The sequence below is a fragment of the Heterocephalus glaber genome, unplaced genomic scaffold, assembly GCF_053883595.1.
Source record: "Heterocephalus glaber isolate CG9 unplaced genomic scaffold, H.glaber_assembly_v1.0 deba00000006, whole genome shotgun sequence".
Taxonomy (NCBI): domain Eukaryota; kingdom Metazoa; phylum Chordata; class Mammalia; order Rodentia; family Bathyergidae; genus Heterocephalus; species Heterocephalus glaber.
This window is the reverse complement of record NW_028258136.1, coordinates 664866-686752: the sequence shown is the minus strand read 5'-3', so window position 1 is coordinate 686752 and position 21887 is coordinate 664866. Positions and strand designations below refer to the sequence as shown.

The window sequence follows — 21887 nt, the reverse complement described above, 5'->3', positions numbered from 1 at the left end:
GAGTAACTAGTCTCCTCTTGCACTTGGGCCCCTCTCACTTCTGAGAGGGAGTGGTTAGTGGGCAGCCTCCTGTTGTGCAGAAGAAACCCTCCACAAGCTGTGGAGAAGGAGCAAGAGTGAAGGAAGTCGGGGTGTGGGGGGGAGCAGACAGAGTTTGAGACACTCCCGGACTGCAGGGGCTGGAGTGGTGCTTCTGAGAGAACCCCCACTGAGGGATTAACTCGGTGCATGAAAGGCCTGAATTAGTGTGCATGTTTGTATAGTTCATGTCAATAAGCCTATGGAGCTTGTCATTCCTAAGGTTATGAAATGAAAGGAGGGGTTAAGTGGCTCAGATTCCTAGGTGAGGGGACCAAAATCAGGAGACTGCAAAGACTTTCTGAGACATCTGGTTTAATTCTATGTTACAAATGAAGAAACTGAGGTTAAGAGAGGTAAGTGGATTTCCCAGGACACAGACCTAATTAGTGGAGGAGGTGGAATTGGAAAACAGGTATCCAGGTTGAGACTTTTCATTTTAAGTAGAAGCTGCTGACATCCTTCCTCTGGTCACAGTAGATAATTAGAGGCTATGGTAAACTTGGTGGGCACCAGGGTAGGGGAACAGTCATCTGAGGCACTTCCAGTAAGGTTGAAGACATTTGAGAGACAGGTGGAGGCCACAGTCCCAGGGGAATGACACGCAAAGATTAGCACCTAAAAGTGAGGGAGGCATTGGTGAGGGGTAGAAACAGTTGCCACACAGTCCCTGGTGTGTGCAGCCTTGCTCTGCATAGGCTTTCCTTGGGGGTCTCTGTGGGAAAGGAGAGGCAGAATGCCACTCTGTCAAGTTTACACAGCAGGAAACTGGAGAACGTGATGTGACTCGCCCAAGAGGACAGATTTTGGCTGACGTTGGAAGAGAATGGAGCAAAAGATTCTGGATCCCAGAGAAGTTCTTGAGCCCTAGATGGTGTGGATCCCTATTACATAAGCAACACTTTCATTACTCACATTCTGGCTTCCTCCTACAAGGATTCTACAGCATCTTGCCTAGAAAACATACTGAAAAAAAAAGGTTCTTAATTCTAACTGAGTACTGGTGACTTGAGTACATGGTTGCTCTTGAGGATTCCAGTAATCAGCAGGATGGATGATAGCAACAAGCTATGTCAGGAAATTTGGTTGGTGTACTCAGAGCTTGATGTCAGAACTATTGGCCTATGTATGATTATCTGTCTGTCTATCTATCTATCTATCTATCTATCTATCATCTATCTGCAGGCTTCCCTCTGTGTCGTCCCAGCGGCACTTCAGAGTATCCTCAGTCCTAGTCTTCTCATGCTGCTCCACCCTTCCTGGTGAAGGCCAATGTAGGTAGTCAGCTGATGAACAGAAGGAACACAGGCTTTGGTATCTACTGCCTGGGCTCACGATCTAGCTCAAGATCTGTGTGACCTTTGGCAACTTACTTAACTTTTAAGTTTTGGATTCTTTCAAAATTCTGTAAAATAAGAGCAATTGTGTCTATTTCATAGATGTATGTAAAATGCAAGCACAGCCAGACATACAGTAGGCACTCAACAAATATCGGTTTCTACACTTCTTGCTTGTGATTGCAGTTGCTGAGGGACCAGGTGGGACTTTCGACTGCCAATGCCAAGACAGGAATGCTATTTTTCAGGTAGTCCAAGATGGATCTCAGAACACAGTTCTGCACACAAAAATTACTTTGCTTTTATTATTGATTAAATAGGTTTTTATGGGTTGACCTGGGAATCTGCAGTATCTTTAGAACTTGGTATAGCAAGCATTCAATAGACATCTGTTGAGTGTTGTTTATATGAAAAAGAGCATTTTAAATTATAGATAACCCACTGATAAAAAGAATATCTGAGAGCTGGGGATTTAGCTCAGTGGTGCTGCTGCCTGCCTCAAAAGCTCAAGGTCCAGAGTTCAATAACCGGTACCAAAAAAAAAAAGAATATCTGAAACCTAGTGAGTTCATAAGTTCGGTCCACTTCAAGGATCTCTTGGAGGCCAGGCATAGGAGGATAGATCAGGGGACCCAAGGTGGTTTTCCAATAGGCTAGAGCGTCTACCAAGTCATGATGATAGGCCAGCTCCTGGACAGCTCCCTGACTCAGTCAAGCAACAGGCTGCAGGAATTTCTATACATGGATTTGGGGCAGGTAATTTCTGGGAGATCTTTAAGGGGCAGTTGGAGCCAGTGAAGTCATAGTCAGCTGTGGCCTTGACAACTCCACTCTATGGAAATCTTTCAGCAGCACAGATGAAGAGCCTACTCAACTGGTCTCTTCCAAGGAATTTGTAATTTCCCTCTTAGTTGTGAACACCCCCCCCCATACATGTATACCTTTGTCTCTCACACACACAGACACGGCTGAGTTTGGATATTGATTCTGCCGTTTTAACTCCAAATTCTATTTCTCAAAGGTAGGTAGTGCTGTTTTATTTATTTATGTTTCTGCAGTTGTAAAAATCAATGTCCCTTTGCTGAGGTGGTAGCTCCTGTGGCTCTAGGGGACTCAGCAGCATGGATACCCTCCACATTGGACCTCTGGGAAATCCTAGAGGCATCACAGCTGTGGGTCCCACATGTGAGGTCCCAAGGGGATCCCAGCCCACTCTTCCTGGGAAGTGGGTACCTGCAGAGCTCATTTCCATCTCCTGCAGTCCCAGACTTTCCAGTGTTTCAATCATTTTGTCCCCTGCTTTTACACCAAACACATTATAGACCTGCAAGAGGAATCAGAATTCTAGACTTAGTAAGGAACAAAGTGTTTGGCTTTGGCTTTTTCCTTTCTAAAATAAGGGACTTCACTCCCTGGAACCACGCTGCCTTATATCATTATCCATGAAACTGGTGGAGAGTAAGACAATCGTATTTCTCTTCATGGGTAGGAAATCAGGTCAAGCTCTGCAAAGGTATAGAATGCTCCCCCCCCCCCCCGGGCTGTGGAGAGAGCATGTGCTGGTTTCTACCCAGAAAAACTATAGAGGAAAACTGTGACTGCCTACTACTGAGTATCAGGGGGAAAAGCAGAGATATTTTTAACATACGGAATATCAGTGAACAGAATGGTAAGGAACTAGAAAACTTATTCCAATAAATATGAAGCATATGCTCTACCTAAAAGCAAATCCAGCTTCTGCTGTATACAGATTTCACAAAGGAAAAAATGTCAGGAATTGCAAAAGTATCTGACTGTAAGTGGGCTACTACAACAGGCTTCAGGGGACCTGGAAGGCTGCAGGGACGGAGTAGGAAGTGACTGGTGGGCTGGGGTGCATGTGGTCCCTGGCCATTGCTCTCCGGCGTCTTGGGAGAACAGACTCCAGATGTTCAACCGCCCCACCTGCAGTCTTAATGTTGGGGTGTGTGTGTGAGTGTGTGTCTAACAATCAGAACCTCACCTCTAGCTTCACTGCCCTGGATCTTCAGATATGCAAAATGGCTGTCTCAGAGGTAGAGGTTCCTGGTCTGATTAAAAAAAATGGCACTTCGGGTTTTATGCTGCAGGTTCTTCCTCTTGAAACTAGGAAAGGCACTTACATTCATCTCATTAGTGAGGTTCTAGTAATTGGGAATATTAGTTTTATTGATAAACCTGACAAATATTTGATTCTCTCCTCTAGTGGGTAATTGTATCTCTAACAGCCTCTTCTTTTGTGCTGCCAGATGGAAAGAATGTGTGTTTGCCATTTTCATTAATACAATTAGTACCTTAGCATTTCGCCTGAGTCCTCCCTAGCTGCTGTGCGCTTCCTAGGCCCTGGAGGAGGGAGAAAGGCAGAGCCCGAGGCCGGCCGGCGGGGAGGTGTTCGAGATGCTGGAGGGAGGAGAGCTTCCAGGAACCGCTGCCTAGAGCCAGCGAGCCCAGTGCGCAGAAGGGCGGGGCTGCCGAGCCTAAATCATTGCGGTAACAGCAGAGCTGCAGGCACTGACACCCATGCAGTTAGGGAGCAGCGCATCATCACGCTGCCAACCTTCCCCCTGCAGCATCTCAGTCCCTCATGGGCTACCCACACGAAGGGCACCCCGCAAGTACGGGCGCTGGCCACCTGCCTCCTCTGCAGCCCGATTGATGGCGTTCTAGCTGCTGCGGCCACCCGTCCCTGCCATCCCCGCCCCAGGCGCCTCCTCACCCCAGAAGAGAGCTACCCATCAGGCACAAAAAAGTCATGCTCCGCCCGCCTGGGCCTCCATGTTGCTCTCAGATCCTCCCTTCTGGGTGTTCATTCCCAAGGATGCTGACTGCCACACATTTACTTTGCTCCCGGCCCAGGTTCCTCAGCCATTACAGGGCTGGGATGGGCACATGGTTACTTCTTATCCAGTTTCTCTCTTGGGGAGGTGGAGGGAGGCAATGGCACAAGTCTGTCTCAAGATTCCTTTTGGATGGTCTGGCCAAGGGCATCCAGGATTCACTGGCTGTTCGCTGGGACTCACGGACTTGACTAAGACTCCTGTCTTAGCTCTGGCTGCTATAACAAATATAGTGTACGGTAAGAGGCTTAAATAACATTTATTTCTCACAGTTCTGGAGACGGAGTAGTCTAAGATCCAAGCAATGGTGGATCCACTGTTCCATGAGAAGGTCCTCTTCTTGGTTTTCAGATAAGAATCTTTTGATTGTATTCTCCAAAGCCAAAGAAAAGGCATATTCTCTCTGTCTCTGTCTCTCTCTGTCTCTGTCTCTGTCTCTCTCTCTTTTTGAGACAAGGTCTCTATATGTACAGGCTGGTTTTGAACTCACTTTGTAGTCCAGGCTGACCTTGAATTTATGGCAGTCCTCCTGCCTCAGCCTCCCAACTGCTGGGAATATAGACCACCAGGCACAGTTTACTGTCTCTTTTTAAATGGGCACTAATGTCATCATTAGGGCTCCACCTTCATGACCTAAATTCCTCTAAAGGCCTTATCTCAAAGTACCAAACCATCAGGGGTTAGGTTTCAACATACCAATTTAGGTGGTGATGAGGTACAGAATTTCAGTCCATAGCAGCTCCCATCTTTCCGAGCTGTCAGGAAGATGGACACGTGATGCCATTTGTTTCCAATCTTGCTGCAGCCTGAGGTCCAGCACCCTTTCCTACTTAACCCTTCCTCTGGCCTCTCAGTGCTGATTTGGGACTTTTCGGGAAGAGGATAGCCACTGTCTCTGCTAGAAAGAGTCTGTTTTGAAAGAAACTGTGGTTGTTTGGAATGGAAAATATTTTTTAAAAATCAGCCTTGGTTTTGAATGATTTCACTGTAATGATAAATGTTTTAAGGAGATAGACATGTTTACTATGATTTAAAATGTACACAATGTTTACATGTATTGAAACATCACATAGTACCCCATAAATATATACAATTTTGTGTTTCTATCATTTAAAAAATAAATTTAAGTAAAATAAAAAATTTTTAAAAATCATCCTTAGATAGGTAAGAGTGGCCATAGCCACTATGCTTTAGAGATGCTTTACCCAGGGATCTAAAGTTCTTTTTTCTGATTTTGGGTCAATTGCCGACATCATCTTAGCCACTGATGACACTGGTGACAAAGAAATATTTTATTTATTTATTATTAATTTTTTTTTCAAGGAAATACTTTAAAACACTCAAACGATGACATTGAGGTCTGGAGAACTTGCGTAGAAGCAATCCCACGGTTCCTAGGTCTGATTGTGTCTTTGGAAAACAGGAAACTGTGCTTCCTGTGACTTTTCTAACTTAGGAATGATTCTTCCTGAGATGGGATTTTTAAAGAAAAGCTCCTTGGAAATACGTGAATCTTTTAAATGTTTTTGCTGACTGGTAAGACTCAGTTTCTTTTCAGCATATGATTTCATATATCTTCCACTAAGATTCTTTCCTTGACCATAGCTGAGCAAAATGATCCTTGTAGAGAATGGACTACCTGCCCACTTACTACTTGGTGGTCTGGTACAGTTAGAAATGGCAGGAGAACTTGCCTGGAGTGGTGGCAAAATCTTTTCTTGTTCTGGGCCCTACGCAACACCAACGGCCTCATTATGAATTTCTTGATCAATGAGTAGGGGGAACACATTCACAGATAGTAACTGTTTATTTTATTTTATTATTATTATTATTATTTTTTTTTGGTACCAGGGATCAAACTCAGGTCCTTGCGCTTGCAAGGCAGGTGGTGGAACCACTGAGCTAAATCCCTGGCCCTGTTTCTTTTAAAATCCAAAGAGGCCCACCAAGCATTATGCCTCCTTTTTGTGGAACCCAATGTCTTTTACTTTAGAAAATATATCATGACAAGAAGCAGACTGCTAAATCTCTAGGACCTTTACTGATGTGGCAAGCCTTTGAACTTTCAATGACATTTACAGTGAATGACTAGAGTGATGTTCTATGGAGTATCAAGATAAGGTCTTTACAGGCTACCTTAAGACAGCAAGCAGTAACACTGACATAGGCTGAGGTAAGCGAGTGAAGGTATACTGTTGTCAAATTGCTACTGATCATTGTTGATGACAAGGATAGAGAGAAAAAAAAATTGATAGACTAATATCTGCATTGTTTTGTTCCACAAGGTGACCACATACAGAATTGGAGATGAATGGCATGACTGATTATGGGTGTGATAATTGACAGCCATGCTGCAAGACCACCTGGATTTTGCAAGAGGTAGGGAGGAAGCTAAACTGGAATGTGGTTGGAAGCACACTCCTTTTTTTTCAATTGGTCCATTTTAGATATACATTAAGATCACATTCATCATAGGGAATTTGTACCTGTACATGATAAATCTTTCTTCTTTTTTTCCCATTCCCCTCCCCTCCATTCAACCCCTCTTCCCCTCCTTATTTATAAATGCTTTGTTTCCATTTTTTTCCTTCTATTCTTTTTTTCCTTGCCCCTTCTTTCCTTTCCCCTCCCCCTCCCTTGTTCCCTTTCTCATTTGAACATTTTCTTCCCATTTACCAATATCTGTTATACATTTTGGTCCTTATTTACACTTTTGGTTTCTTACATCAGAGAAACAATGTGGTATTTAAACATGTGAGTCCAATTGATTTCACTTAAGAGTATGGTGTCAAGGTGTATCAATTTAGCTAGAAATTTCTCAAGCTTATTCTTCTTTGGCAGAGTAGTACTCCATTGTATAAAAAAATCCTACAGCTTTTTTATCCGTTCATCGGTTAATAAGCATTTGGGCTATTTCCAAGACTTAGCTATTACAAACTATGCCATTATAAACATGGGTGTGCAGATAGCGCTGTGTTATGATGCTTTTAATTCTTTCAGGAAGATACCAAGAAAGTGAATAACTGGGTCAAAAGGAACCTCCAGTTTTAACTCTTTGAGAGGAATCTCCATACTGATTTCCACAGTGGTTGCACCAGTCTACACTGCCACCAACAGTGGAGAAGGGCTTCTTTTTCCCCTCAGCCCCACCAGCATTTGTTATTGGTTGATTTCTTGATAATAGCTATTCTTTCTGGAGTGAGATGGAATTTCAATGTTGTTTTAATGTGCCTCTTTCAAATGACCAGAAATGTTGAACATTTTTTCATATATTTATTTGCTATTTCTACTTCTTTGAGAAGTGTCTATTCATTTCAAATGCCAGGATTAGGGATGTAGCTCAGCGGCATAGTCCCTGCCTGTCAAGCTCAAGGTCTTGAGTTTGATCCCTGGTCGCAAAAAAAAGAAAAAGAACATTTCAAATGCCCATTTTTGCGTTGGATCTTTAAATTTGGGGCAATTTGATTTTCTGAGTTCTTTATATATTCTAGATATTAGTCCTTTGTCTGAGGAGCAGCCAGCAAAATTTTTTTCCCACACTGTGGGTTTTCTCTTCGCTCTGTTGGTGGTTTCTTTTGCGGCGCAAAAGCTTTTTAATAAGATGAGATCCCGCTTGTTGATTCTTTTTGACATTTTTTGTGTAATCAGTTTTATTCATAAAGCCTGTGCCTACACCAGTGTCTTCAAGGGTTCTACTTATTCTGTCTTCCAGCAGATTTACTGTTTCTGTTTTAATATTTAGATCTTTGATCCATTTTGATCTTAGCTTAGTGCATGGTGAAAGAGATGGATCTAGTTTTAATCTCTGTCATGTGGAAAGCCAGTTTTTCCAGCACCATTTATTAAAGAGGCTGGCTTTCTTCTAGTGAAGGTGTTTGTCTCCTTTGTCAAAGATAGGGTGAGTGAATATGTTTTGAGTTGTTTCTGCATCTTCTCATCTATTCCATCGGTCCTTGGGTCTGTTTTTTGCCAGTGCTGTGCTGTTTTTATCGTAGGAACTTTGTAGTATAATTTCAAGTCAGAAATTATGATGTCCCCTGCCTTTCCTTTGTTGCCCAGAATTGCTTTTGCTACTCTAAGTCTCTTCTGGTTCCAAATGAATTTTAGGATTTTTTTTCTAATTTTGTGAGATATGTTATTGGTATTTTGATCAGGATTGCATTAAATCTGTGTAAGAATTTTGGGAGTATGGCCATTTTCACTATATTTGTTCTTCCTACCCAAGAACAAGGGTTATCTTTCCATTTTCTGATTTCTTCTTCCATCTCCTTTTTCATAGTACTGTAGTTTTCCATGAAAAGGCCTTTTACTTCCTTCATTAGATTGATTCCTAGATACATACATATTTTTTAATGCTATTGTGAAAGGTTTGGTTTCCCTAATTTCTCTCAGTGAGTTTGTCATTTGTGTACAGGAAGGCTATTGATTTTTGAGTGTTGACTTTGTATCCAGCTATACTACTGAATTTGGTTATTAAATCTAGAAGTCTCTTGGTGGAGTTTTTGGGGTCTTCTGTTTTTCTTTTTTCTTTTTTCGGTACCGGGGATCGAACTTGGGACCTTTTGCTTGAGAGGCAGGCAGAAGAACCACTAAGCTAAATCCACAGCCCCTGGGGTCTGCTATATAGAGTATCATGTCATTCATAAATAATGATAATTTAACTTCTTCCTTTACTATCTTTTTTCCTTTTATTTCTTTCTCTTATCTAATTCCTCTGGCTAATGTTTCCAGAACTATATTGACTAAGAGTGGTGATAGTGAACATCCTTGTCTTTTTCCTGATTTTAGAGTGAAAGCTTTCAGTTTTTTTCCATTTAGTATGATGTTGGCTGTTGATTTATCATAGATGGTTTTTACCAGATTGAGATAAAGACCATCTATTCCAATTTTCTGTAGGATTTTTATCATGAATGGGTGTTGGACTTTGTCAAATGCTTTTTCTGCAGCTATTGAGATGATCACATGGATTTTGTCTTTGGCTCTGTAAATATAGTGCACATTTATTGATTTGCATATATTGAACCATCCCTGAATCCTTGAGATGAATCCTACTTGTCCATGGTGTAAAATATTCATGATGATTTGCTGCATTCTGTTTGCCAGTATCTTACTGAGGATTTCTATGTTCATTAGGAAGATTGGCCTGTAGTTCTCGTTTTTGGTTGGATACTTCTCTGGTTTTGGTATCAAGGTAATGCTTCCTTCCAGGAATTAATTTGTGAGTACTACTTCCCTTTTAACTTCATTAAAGAGTTTGAAAAGTAGTGGCAATAGGTCTTCTCTAAATTTCTTTTTTTTTTTTTGGTACCAGGGATAGAATTCGGGTCCTTGCGCTTCCTCGGCCCTTCTCTAAATTTCTTGTAGAATTCAGCAGTGAACCCATCAGGGCCTGGACTTTTATTTGTTCGTAGGTTTTTAATGCCATCTTCAATTTCATTAACTGCTATTGGTTTATTTTTTAGGTCTTCTTGATTCAGCTTTGGTAATGCATTTGTATCTGGGAATCCATTTTTTCTATATTTCTATCTTATTAGAATACAGTTTCTTGAAGTAGGTATTAATGATCTGGATTTCTGCAGGACCAGTTGTGATTTCATCCCTTTCATTCCTAATTGTATAGATTTGAGTCTTTTTCTTTCCTTTTTTTTTTTTTTGGTACCAGGGATCAAACTTGGGTCCTTGCGCTTGTGCAGCAGGCGATGAAACCTCTGAGCTAAATCCCCGGCCCTCCTTTTTTTTTTTTTTTGCTAAGGTTGGCTAAGGGTTTGTCAATTTTATTTAATCTTTCAAAGAACCAAATCTTCAGTTTATTGATTCTTTGTATTCTTTTCTTAGTCTCCATTGCATTAATTTCTGCTCTGATCTTTATAATTTCCTCTCTCATACAAGGTTTGGCCTTGACTTGCTCTTTTTTTTTCTAGAAGCTTGAGGTTCAACATTAGGTTTTTTATTTGAGCTCACTCTGTTTTTCTGATATGGGAATGCACCACTATAAATTTCCCTCATAGGACTGATTTGATTGTGTCCCATGAGTTCCAGTATGTTTTAGTGGCATTATCATTTAATAGAAAGTGTCCAATATCTTCAATTTCATCTGTGAAATTGTTGTTCAGGAGAGTGTTATTTAATTTCCATGAGTTTATGAAGTTCCTGTGGTTTCTAACTTTTTTTTTTTGGTACCGGGGATCAAACTCTGGACCTTGTGCTTGCAAGGCAGGCAGAAGAACCACTGAGCTACGTTCCTGGCCCTTCCTGTGGTTTCTTTTGCAATTGATTTCCAATTTCATTGCACTAATGTCTGATGATATGTATGGGATAATTTCAGATCCTTTTCATTTACTTAAGCATGTCCTATGAGCTAGTATGTGATCTATTTTGGAGAACATCCCATGCACACATGAGAAGAATGTGTATTCTGACTTTCTGGGGTGGAACACTCTGTAGACATCTACTAAGTCCATTTGTTCAAAAGTTAGATTCAGTTCCAATATTTCATTGTTGACTTTTTGTCTAGTTGATTTGTCTATTTGTTATAATGGGTTATTGATGTCCCCCCATTACAACTGTAGTAGTGCTTATTTGATTTTGATTTTTTTTTGGTACCAGGGATCAAACTTGCAAGGCAGGTGGCAGAACCACTGAGCTAAATCCCCGGCCTGCTTATTTGATTTTTTATGTCTATTAATATTTGTTTATATAGTTGGATGCACTGCTATTTGGTGCATATATATTTATTATTATTATCTCTTCCTCTGGGATTGTTCCCTTTGCAAGAATGTAGTGACCTTCTTTGTTTCTCTCAATCAGTCTTGGCTTGAAATCCACTTTGTCTGTGAATAGAATAGGTACCCCTGCTTTTTTCCAGGTTCCTGTCACATGAAGCATTGATTTCCATCCTTTGACTTTCAGTCTATGAATTTCCTTTTGAATTAAATGCATGTTTTCTATGAAGAACATTGTTGGATCTTACTTCTTGATTCACAATCCTGTCTTCTGTCTTCACATTGGCTCATTCTGCTTCATATACTTTCAATGGAATTTTTAATCTTCTGGATATCTGTTTGGATTCCATTCCTTTCCTATGTTAGGTGTTCATGGTCTCCATCATTTTCCTAAGCTCCTCTACTTTAAAAAAAATCTATATCTGCTCTAGAGCCACTAAGCATGTCTTTCATTATGGTCACCATCTCTGTAGTTATCTGAGAAATTGTTTCTGACTTGATTTTTTTTTAGAACCTGATTCATCTGCATTGTTACTTCTGCTGTTACCAATTGAGAAAGTCCATATGGGTGGGTTTCAGATTGTTCTACCTCATTGCCCCCTAGGTTCGTCTTTGGTGAGCTGGAAGTCTGGAGTTGCATCTAGCTTAAATGTCTTCTCACTTTCTATTTTTTAAGTTTAATTCCTGGGTTGATACTTGTAAATTTCTTTCTTTTCTTTTTTTTTTTTCTGATACCGGGGATCAAACTTGGGTCCTTGCACTGGCGCAGCAGGCCGTGAAACCACTGAGCTAAATCCCTGGCCCGCTTGTAAATTGCTTATGGTGAGTAGCTTTATTGCTAGTATTTAGAACCCTTAGGAAATGACTACTTCTCAGAGATATCCTCCAGGTGTAGCTGGCTTTTGGGTTTTGAGTCTGTTGCAAGATCCTACCTTTTTAATTTATTGGGGATGAGAAATTTCTGCCTGCTCAACCCAGCCCCTGGTTCTTTGGCATTGGCCTATAGTATTTTTTACGACACTTAGGCAATTTTAGTCTTGGGATACCAGGAAGAAGAACTAATTAGAGAGTTATTTCACCTTGGCTAAAGCAATAACAATAGCATCAAACAGTCTAGAAAATGACACATTCTAGCAATTATTAATTTGCCACCTTATGGGCCAGGGATTTAGCTCAGTGGTTTCACCACCTGCTGTGCAAGCGCAAGGACCCAAGTTTGATCCCTGGTACCAAAAAAAAAAAAAAAAAAAAGAAAGAAACAATTTGCCACCTTTAACCATATGAACTACATTTGTGGTTATATAACAAATCTAAAATGAACCAGAAAATTGTATATAGTGTAAGCCCTCAATATGGCAATTTTACCCACAGGGGAGATAATTTAAAAGAGGTTAGGGAGAAAAATAGAGAAATAGATGAATAGGAAGAGAAGAAAAGCAAGGCTGGAGGACATGGGAAGATCACACAAACTTTGGGAAACTGATGAAAAGACAGGAGGGAAAGCAAGAAGGAAGAAATAAAAAGAAGACAGAACAATAATAAAAGGACAGAACAACAACTGAAAAACTAGAAACTGTGTTCACCCTTATATAAAGACAAGACAAACAATCAAGAAAAACCAAAACCAAAACATGAAAGAGAAAAAGAAGAAAATAAGAAAAAAAATGTCCACTTCAAAGCATGTCTCTGATGTAATTGGTAGACAGTGTGCACAGAGTCCAGATTTGAGTTGATTAATCCCAGCAAGCCAGTTGTGGCTTTATGGGAGGGCAGTGGATAATCCCAGCAAGCCTACACCTTTAGTTCCACTGAAGTTTAGGTTGGTTTCTGGCTGTGAGGCTGGAATCGGATTTGCTAAGCCTGCAATACTCTGTGTGCCTCCTGTTTGTTTGTTTGAACTCCTTGATATCCTGCTGACTTGAATTTGGTTCTGCCTCACCTTGACACTGGGAGTTGCTAGACGGAGCCAGCAGCTGCTCTGAGTTCTGAGCTCACTTGGCCCCTCTCCAAGATGGCTGCCATCCAATTGCCCTTTCCTGGGGGACATTTGAACCTGAATAACTTAGCAGCCACTGCGGTTTGCTCTATCCACTGCTCTGTTTCACTGGTGCATTTCTCTATGGAGGGCTCTGGGGTCCCAGTAGTCACAGTATGTCTGCCAGTTTGAGCTGCACCTCCCATGCACTGAGTCTGGGCTCAGGGAGAAAGCGCTGCCTGTCACATCCTTCTTTGTTGAAATCTCTCTCATTAGTGTCCCCATGGGCTTCAATTCTCAATTCAGATCCTTCCTGGGTCCCTGGGACCCACTTCCCTCCTTCTTCTCTTCCTCACATTTGCTATATTCCAGTGTTTGGACACCAAATCTTGTAGAGACTGTTTCTTTGCTGCCCACCACTCTGCCGCCTTCCTGGATGCTAGATCCACACTTCTGCTTCTGTCAAGTCACTAACTTTGCAGTTTCTCTAGAGTGATCAGTTTGCTTTTGGGTTACTAGCTTGGCAAGGGAGAGTGGGTTTAGGTAGGCAGTTCTAGGGTCTTCTATTTCTTCTAACCGTACTTTCTTCTAACCATAGTAGACCTCATTCTGTGAGTCAGGGAACCGGTTACTATTTCTATTCCAAATATACCTTTGGAGATTGAGAACCACAAAATGGATTCATGAGACTGAGAACCACAAAATGGATTCATGATCCTACAAGACTTAGACCAAAACTCTGTCTTTCACCTGACTGATGATTAGTGAATCAAGGAGGTGATTCAGGTTTTAAAAAAATTTTGATATGATATATTTTATTTTATTTTTTGAGATAGGGTCTTGCTACGCAGTTCAGGCTGGCCTCAAACTGATGGCAATCCTCCTGTCTCAGCCTCCTAAAAGCTGGAATTATAGGTGTGTGCCACCACATCCAGCTTTTTCAGGTTTTATAATTAGGGCCATTTCAATTTCCTTTCTTCATTTCTTTCATGATACTAGGGATTGAGCTCAGGGCCTTCTCCCTGAGCTACATTTCTAGCTTTTTGGTAGTTTTAAAAGTTTTTGAGGCAGAGTTTTGCTAAGTTGCACAGGCTAGACTCAAACTTGCCGTCCTCCTGTCTTGGCTTCCTGGAATGCTGAGATTACAGGTGTGCAGCACCATGTCTGGCTTCAGTTTCTTTCTTTCTTTCTTCTTTCTTTGACACAAGGTCTTGCTATGTAGTTCAGGCTTGTCTTGAAGTCACTATGTAGCCCACACTGGCTTTGAACTAGAGGTGATCCTCCTGTTTTAGCCTACTGAGTGCTGGGATTTCAGATGTGCAGCACCACAGCCAGCTCAATTTATTTTTTACTGTATCCTCTGGACCTCTCATAGGGATATGACTAGGGAGCTATTGGTTAAGATTCATATAATAGATCCATTCTAGCATTCTTTTTTTTTTTTTCAGCACATATCAACAAAATTTTATTTATAAAGTTGTTCAAACACAAGGAAATTCTGGTTCCATTTCTATGAACTATCATATTAGGGAGAGAATGCTCTTTCATAGCAAATAAATCAGGTTTTGGTTGACAGCTTTTCAACATAAAATAAAGACACATAAAATCAAGTTGAAATACTTGAAACACTTGTCTGGTTCATATATACTTTAATAATCTTGTAATAAATTTCTTCAGCAACTAACAGTGTTGAAAGAAAATCTGTCTAGGTGTAGTGTTCTAAGAAGTCATTAGCAACAGTGGTAGCAGCATTAATAATACTTCCAGAATCTATAAAATCACAAAGCTATTGCCAGGCAAGTAAACACTGAGGCTGCAAGATAATGAATTGTTTCAAGTTTGTTAGATTCCATCAGTGTTTTCTTTCTTTTTTTTTTTTTTGGTGCAGCATGTAGTTTAATATGTGTTTTTTTTTTTTTGGTACCGGGGATTAAACTCAGGACGCTGCACTTGCAAGGCAGGCACGGTGCCACTGAGCTAAATTCCCAGCTCTAATACGTATTTTAAAAAATATTCTCACCTAGTTCTCCCAGACATACTGTGAGGCAGGTGGAGGAATTGTTTTTATGTTTGTATGTATGTATAGAATTTGGTTGGTTTTTTTTTTTTTTTGAGACAGGGACTTACTATGTAGTTTAGGCTGGCCTTGAACTCACTATGTAGCCCATGCTGCCATCAAATTTGAGGTGATCCTCCTGCCTCAGCCTTCTGAGTGCCAGGATTACAGGGGTGCATCACCATACCTCCTTCCCCCTCCCGGTTTAATGTGGGAGTGGAGACTGTTGTGATAGTCTCACTAAATTGTCCGGCTGGCCTCAAACTTAAGTTTTACTTTCTGCTTATTTGTTTTGTGTTTTTGAGACAGGGTCTGGTTATGTAGTTCAGGCTGGCCTTACACTCTCAGGGATCCTCCTAGTCTCCCAAAGGCTAGGATTACAGGCATGTGCCACCATGCCTGGCTGAACTTGTGATCCTCTTGCCTCAGAGTCCTAAGTAGCTGGGATTACAAGCTTGCACCACTATACCTGGCTGTGCCATGTTTCTTTACATGCAATATGGCTTTTCTTGGTGCTAGCCTAAAAGGGATACTGTCCCGTGAAAAACTGTTATTTTCTTTCTTTTTGTATGCCTCATTCCACTTTTCCCTGTGTGTCCCATCCTTTTCCTCCTGTTTCAGCTTTTGTGAATGCCGCTTGCAGGACCTGTATCTATGTCTACTCTCCTGTGACTGAGGGTGGCTCTTGGCCCTTTCATTATCTGTAACTAAACCTATATTGTTCTCTTACTGATGGATGTTCTTCTTGTGCTGTAACTTTCCATTTCTCTTCCTATCACTTCATTTCTTTTTTGTCCTCTTTCCTGTTCTGCCTGTTTCAACTGTCCCTTGTGCAGAAATGAAATGTGGTCCTGAGCAAAATAACTTTCATTTCAGAAGAGGGCTTCATTTTCTCTGTTAGGATATGTGAAGTAGATGAATGGATGAAGACCTCTGTCGGGAGCAATGCTATAATTTTAGGGGAAAATCATTTGATTAGGCCTAGTTTTTCCGCCTACAGGCCAGCTATGGCATTCTGAGACCTAATTCCATTTTGGTCTCTGGTCACAACTGAGACGTCAATGATCCCGTGATGCTGTGATGCTCCAGGGCAAGACCACACCTGCGGAGACCCCAGGGAGGAACCAAATCTTCATCTGCATAGTTCCTCATTGTTCTTGGATTTCTGCTGCCCCCCAGTCATTTGTTACACCTTGTTTATCCCAATGCGAGGTACGGAACTCTCCGCATTTCGTTTGTTACATTTGTTTCTCCCGAGGTACTGAATAAAAAGTGCTGCAAGCTAGGGCTCTTTGTCTTTGCTGCCCAGAGCAGCAGTGATCAGGCCCGAAGCTCAGCTTCTCCAAGTCTCATTTTTTCTACCTTTCCTGTATAATAAGTTAATTTGCGTTGTGCTGCCTTGGCTCACGGGAGACTAGGACTTACTGCACAGGTTCTAGTAACGTCCCCTTTCCCTGTTCCTTACAGACCTCCAACTTCTCTTTCAGTTCTGGAATTCGATATGAAGATATCTGTATGTGGATCTCAATTGTTTTTCCTCTAGAAGCATTTTCCTGGTGCATATTGCTAATTCCTAAGGGAAGGATTTGTAACCACGTGTCACGCGCGAAAAACGAGCTAGTGACCAGGACATCTGGCTCTCTCTGCCTTAGCCTCACCCCCACCCATTGGCCTTGGGCTGGGGAAGGGGAGGCGTCCGCGGTGACAGAACAGAAGCCTTGAGAGCCTTGGCCCTTCCCACCAGGCCGGGCCCCACCGCCACTCTTGCGTGCTTCGTGCGGGGCACCCCCGCACGGGTCCGCGCACTCGAAACCGACTGGCGCGCTCCAAGCTCCTCCGGGGCAGCTGCTCGAGCCGCCCACCATGGATCTCCATCAGTGTTTTTCAGGTTTTATTAAGTGACTCAGCTTTTTTTTTGGTACTGGGGATTGAACTCGGGACCTTGCGCTTTCGAGGCAGGCGTCGGAACCACTGAGCTAAATCCCTAGGCCTCCATCGGTGTTTGTAAGGAAGTAATTTTAGTATCTTTTTTTTGGTTTGTTTTTCTTTTTTTTTTTTTGAGAGGGGTCCCCTTTTGTAGTTCAAGCTGGCCCTGAACTCAGTATGTACCTCAGGCTGGCCTCGAACTAGCGGCCATCCTCCTAAACCTCCCAAGTGCTGGGATTACAGGCACATGAAACCATGTCCTGCTCTCAGTGTCAATTTTATTTTTGGTCTCTGAAATAACACTTTTGGTTTGAGTATCCTTTCTGGTAAATTCTGTGGTTGCTTCATAAATTGCTTTTCTTGATCTGTAAACATATATGTTACTCTCTGCTCCTTTCTAGATTGATGTCCAATTTATTTGTTCTGATTTGGCTGGTTTCATGTATCAGTTGTTGTTTAACTTGATCTAATTCAATTTTCATTTTCTCATTCTCTGCTCTCAGATTTGCAAATTCACTTTTTTCTAGGGTGACTGTAAGACCGAGGGCCTTACCAAACGCTCCGAGGAGCTGACTGCAGCGAAGAACACCCAGGGAGGAACACACCGGACAAGTTGGAAAGTAAAACAGACCTTTATTAGTCTGGCCAGACGGCACTCCCAAAGCAAAGTAGCTTAGAGAGGCAACTGGCTTAGAGTCCGAGGCTGTTTTTATAGGGGTTTGCAGGGGAAGTTAGCAAGCAGAATTTACAGAAAAGAGAAAAAAATGTTGATGGTCAAAAGATGTTTGCAGATTGTCTTATAGATAGCTGTGTCCGGGACATCGGTTTCGGACAAACAAGGAGATGGGTAATTCACTTAGGAACTCTATGTTTGTTACAGATTTTATCTAGTGTCCCAGAACTAACAAGCACATTTTAACCATTAACTCACAATCAGTCGCTATGTTGGGTCTTGAGTGGAGCTTTTATGATTATGGAGTTAGGCAGTCCCACGTGACCACGTCTTTCCTGATAGAATCCAAATGAGCCATTAGCATTATTGAACTGTTATTTCCTGTTGCACTTGAGTAATCATCTTATAGATAGTATCCCGGCTGACATTTGATAAAGTGGTTAAGGCTGATATAATTGTTTCTGCTTGTGCTTTGTCAAATCCATGAGTTTTTAAATACTGAACCAGTGCATGGATATCAAAAGGTAATTTCCTTTGTTCTAAAGGAGTTATGTCCACTGACCTCTTATCATATCCTTCCTTGCTAGTGGTGGTCAAAAAATCTCCCCAGGGAAGTGGGGTCCTGGACAATGTTTCCTGGCATGAGGTACAGTCCAACAGCAGGCTCCCTGGGGAAAGCTTGCATCCATTCTTGGTGGGGTCAGTGGAGATGGGGGGCCATTTTAGCATTCTTATCTTTTTTGGCATTTATTTAGACTTCTTCCTCTTTTACATGAGAGAGCAGCTTTGCTAACTGCAGCTTATTATTGAGATAGACCAACTTAGCTGTTCATACCACTTCCTGAGGGTTTGGACCATGCCATCAAATCTTAACTCCCCATTGTGCCTCCATTTCAATAAATTAAAGTAATCAAGTCTTAACCTATACTCTTAGTTTAACCACCTTAGAATTCATTTAAATACATACTCAGATTCCAGCTGATATGTTAATAAAGACTTGCTGCTCTTTTGGCATCTCCTCTATGTCTGGGTCATGTACTTTACAGTCTGGACTATGCTGGTATTTAATTCTCCTTGTGGGTCTGGAAGTGGTGAGGGGAAGTGAAAGTGCGTCCTGAGGCAATCCCATTGCTCTGCGAAGGTGCAGTCATTGAAAGATTTTTGTAAGTGGAAATGGCAATGTGGTCATAAACTACCCCCCAGAGGTTTAGGAAGATTTTAGCATTCAAATTCTTAGTCTCATCCATGTCTGCACAACAGTCTTCATCCAGTATCTGTGAGTCCCACTACTGTCCTATCAGTGCACTCAGGTTATTATTGTATGGGTTTTTTTTTTTTTTTTGGTATTGGGGATCGAACTCCTGACCTTGTGTTTGTGAGGCAAGCGCCGGAAACACTGAGCTAAATCTCCAGCATCAGCTTATTATTGTAAGAGACTGAGGCTGAAGGATTTGAGTGTCTGGGTTTTTAACTCTGCAATCATTGAAATCATTTTCTAGACTTTATCCAAATCCATATCAGTTTGGACTTTCTGATTTCTCATCCAATTCTGAGTTGGGTAATCAAGGCATTCAATATGTTCTTTTCCCTGTTTACTGTCTTTAGAGCCATCAAAGGCAGTCAGCTGACTATACAATCTTTATAATCACTAGTGTCACCATGGTGACTAAGTACCATAGTCACTTTATTTCTATTGCCCGCCACCTGAATTTATTTCTTGCCACCATCAATGATAACTTTAGTCACTGTTATACCATTGAATGTCATAGATTATTAGTATTCCATTTGCTGGTAGGGCATTAGTTGTATGCATCTTAAATATATGAGAGCAATACAATATCAAAATACTATTTTTGGGATCTATTTTCTTGGGCCCCTCCTGGTACCTATCTCTATATCTATCTGCAGCCTGGAAGACAACATATGGCAACTCAAATGGAGGTAATTGAGGTGGATTTAATAAAGGAGATATTTATAAAGATGGGAGGCAGATTGAATAACTGACTTCAACTCTTTTTCACTGTCTGTATCCATACCCTTTCATGCCTGCATTATATGTGAAGTATGTTTCCTGGCCTTGTGGCCTTGGGCTTGACCATATGACTTATTTTGGCCAATGGTATGTGGAGGAAAGTGAATACAAGTCAGTCCCAACCTTAAACTTTAAGAGAAATCACACGTTGTGCCAGTTAATCTTTATTGTCAACTTGACTAGATTAAGAGATTCCTGGAGAAAGACTGGATTTTGCAGGTACTAACTTTAATGGGTTAACCCATTGCTGAGTTCATAGCTGAATGGGCTATTAGGAGATGGGGCCTAGTTGGGGAAAGTGGGTCATGAGTTTGTGACCTTGGAGACTATGTCTGATTCCTGGCCCCATCTTCTCCAGCTCTTCCCCTGTTCTCTACTTCTCAGAGGCCATGAGGTGAGCAGCTTTCTGCTGCCACACCCTTCCACCATAATGTTTCTGCCTTGATGCTAGCTTACTATGAACTGAAACCTCTAAAATTATGAGATGAAATGAACTCCTTCTCCTTTTATTGCTGACATCAGGTATTTTATCCCAGCAATAGGAAAGCTGACCAATATGCATGTAGACATTCCCTGATGTATGATAATTTGACCTATATCTTTTCAATTTATGATGGTGTAACAGTGATACGCAGTCAGTAAAAATTACTCTTTGAAATTTTAATTTTCATCTTTTCCCAGGCTAGTGATGTGTGATACAATACTCTCTTTTGATATGGAGGCAGCTACAGTGAACCACAGTTCCCAGTTGGCCACACCATCATGATCATGTGGGTCAACAACTGACACTCTGCAACATACTGTGTTGCCAACTCTTTTTGGATACAGGTATTCAATAAGTTACAAAAGATATTCAACACCATTATAAAGTAGTCTTTGTTTTGATGATTTTGTCAAATTGTGTCAAGTATGTGCCTCTGCCACTGCCATGAGGGAAGTATGCCCTGGTTCAGAGACAGAGGATTAAAGGCACGGGAAAACTTGCTTCAACCACCCATAGGCCTAGAGCAGGAAGCATACCTGATCTAGCTGTTAAAGCATGAAGTAAAGATGTCCAACTCAGCTCAGTGCCAAAGCTCTAGCTGCCCTATAGATATATGAGAAAAAAGTCATTTTTATGCAGAACTAGTATTGCAATTATTAACTGATATACTGGAATAAATAAAAACTCATAAGAGGTGAGACAGAACCTGAGAAATATTTATGGTAGGTCTAAAGAATAAATGAGAGAAAGAAGTTACTAGAACCTGGAGAGAATATCTGTTGAGGTTTGGATCTGGAATATCCCACAAAAGCCTCATGTATTCTGAGGTGGGGGTTTTGGAAGATGAATCATGGCAGCACTATAGCTGATTTACTGGTAGGATGTGGGGCCTGGTTAAAGGTGGGTCATTGGAGGAGTGATCTGGAAGTGTATATCTCCTTCTCCAGCTCCTGTCTTCATTCTTTGCTTCCTGGCTGCCATGATGTGAGCAGTGTTCCTTTACCCAGACCCTTCCACCATGCTGTTCCTGCCTTGGAGCCAGCCTACCAGGGATTTTAACTGTGAGTTAAAATAAACCTTTCCTTCTTTAAGTTGTGTTTCTCAGGTATTGTGTTTCAGTGATGAGAAAGTGATTAAGACAGAGTTTGGTACCAAGAATGGGCTTGTTGCTGTGAATATACATGGTGCAGAAGCCTTTGAAACTAGTTTGCAGGAGGAGTTTGGAAAAATTTGGAGATGCCAGCTAGAAAAGCCCTAGAATCCTGTAAGCAGAGCTTGATTGGAGATTCTTGTCAGAGCTCAGAAGACCCAAAGGCTCGTAGAGATATGGTAAAGACCAGGGTCAGGAGGTTTCAATTGAGAAAAAGGACTCCACTGGCATTTGGCCTAGTGGCCATGTGTGTTGCACTCTGGAAAAAAAATTGTCTTAATTTTGTTCATGTTCTGAAACTTTGCAGGGGAGACTGAGATAAGGGAAATGGACGACTTAATCTGATAGAGAAACTTTAAGACAGCCCAGTGTTGAGGGTGTGGTATATATTGAAAATCAGCTGCAAAAAGCCCACTTCAAAAAGTTTAAAATTTCACCAGACAGGAAATGCCTGCAAAGTTGGGCCCTGAGGAAGCTGATTGTTGAAAAGACTAGCATTAAAAAGAAGCCATATATATTGCATCAGAACAATGGGAAAGATACTTTGAGGAGATCTCAGGAATCAGCAAGACCCCCCCACCCCCACCCCAGGCTCAAGG

The 21887-nt window shown here is 41.5% G+C and overlaps 1 long non-coding RNA gene across 2 annotated transcripts in view; it reads left to right on the top strand.

The window, feature by feature from the left end:
• The window catches only part of LOC147830705 (uncharacterized), a 39277-nt gene that overhangs the window by 3904 nt on the left and 13486 nt on the right, over window positions 1–21887 (top strand). Inside the window, exons 1-5 of one of the 2 annotated variants that reach the window (XR_015439598.1) lie at window positions 5–5806; window positions 6556–6649; window positions 17477–17569; window positions 20336–20482; window positions 21086–21199. This is a non-coding gene — a long non-coding RNA (uncharacterized LOC147830705). Of the gene's footprint in view, window positions 1–4; window positions 5807–6555; window positions 6650–17476; window positions 17570–20335; window positions 20483–21085; window positions 21200–21887 lie in introns of those variants that run through there. The other variant, XR_015439518.1, reaches the window with a different exon arrangement.